Raw genomic sequence first — 1708 nt, forward strand, 5'->3', positions numbered from 1 at the left:
AGAAATAGATGTTTTTCTGGAACTCTCTTGCTTTTTTGATGATCCAGTGGATGTTGGCAATTTGATCTCTGGTTCCTCTGTCTTTTCTAAAACCCACTTCAACATCTGAAAGTTCACCGTTCATGTACTGCTGAAGCCTGGCTTGGAGAATTTTGAGCATTACTTTACTAGTGTGTGAGTTGAGTGCAATCATGCAGTAGTTTGGGCATTCTTTGGCATTGCCTTTATTTGGGATTGGAATGAAAACTGACCTTTTCCAGTCCTATGGCCACTGTTGGGTTTTCTAAATTAGCTGGCATATTGAGTGCAGCACTTTCACAGCATCATATTTCAGGATTTGAAATAGCTCAACTGGAATTCCATCACCTCCACTAGCTTTGTTCATAGTGATGCTTTCTAAGGCCCACTTGACTTCACATTCCAGGATGTCTGGCTCTAGGTGAGTGATCACATCATCGTGATTATCTTGGTCGTGAAGATCCTTTTTGTATAGTTCTTCTATGTATTCTTCCCACCTCTTCCTAATATCTTCTGCTTCTGCTAGGTCCATACCATTTCTGTCCTTTATCGAGCCCATCTTTTCGTGAAATGTTCCCTTGATAGCTCTAATTTTCTTGAAGAGATCTCCAGTCTTTCTCATTCTGTTGTTTCCTCTATTTCTTTGCACTGATCGCTGAGGAAGGCTTTCTTATCTCTCCTTGCTATTCTTTGGAACTCTACATTCAGATGCTTATATCTTTTCTTTTCTCCTTTGCTTTTCTTTTTTTTTTTTTTTTAATTTATTCCTTTATTTCTCATGTGTTCCCCATCCTGAACCCTCCTCCCTCCTCCCTCCCCATACCATCCCTCTGGGTCGTCCCAGTGCACCAGCCCCAAGCATCCAGCATCGTGCATTGAACCTGGACTGGCATCTCGTTTCATACATGACATTTCACATGTTTCAATGCCATTCTCCCAAATCTTCCCACCCTCTCCCTCTCCCACAGAGTCCATAAGCCTGTTCTATACATCAGTGTCTCTTTTGCTGTCTCGTATACAGGGTTATCGTTACCATCTTTCTAAATTCCATATATATGCGTTAGTATACTGTATTGGTGTTTTTCCTTCTGGCTTACTTCACTCTGTATAATAGGCTCCAGTTTCATCCACCTCATTAGAACTGATTCAAATGTATTCTTTTTAATGGCTGAGTAATACTCCATTGTGTATATGTACCACAGCTTTCTTATCCATTCATCTGCTGATGGACATCTAGGTGGCTTCCATGTCCTGGCTATTATAAACAGTGCTGTGATGAACATTGGGGTACATGTGTCTCTTTCCCTTCTGGTTTCCTCAGTGTGTATGCCCAGCAGTGGGATTGCTGGATCATAAGGCAGTTCTATTTCCAGTTTTTTAAGGAATCTCCACACTGTTCTCCATAGTGGCTGTACTAGTTTGCATTCCCATCAACAGTGTAAGAGGGTTCCCTTTTCTCCACACCCTCTCCAGCATTTATTATTTGTAGACTTTTGGATCGCAGAAAGTTGCAGGATATAAAATCAACACACAGAAATCCCTTGCATTCCTATACACTAATAATGAGAAAACAGAAAGAGAAATTAAGGAAACAATTCCATTCACCATTGTAACGAAAAGAATAAAATACTTAGGAATATATCTACCTAAAGAAACTAAAGACCTATATATAGAAAACTATAAAACACTG

The sequence above is a fragment of the Bison bison genome, unplaced genomic scaffold, assembly GCF_000754665.1.
Source record: "Bison bison bison isolate TAMUID 2011002044 unplaced genomic scaffold, Bison_UMD1.0 scf7180017858048, whole genome shotgun sequence".
Lineage (NCBI taxonomy): Eukaryota > Metazoa > Chordata > Mammalia > Artiodactyla > Bovidae > Bison > Bison bison.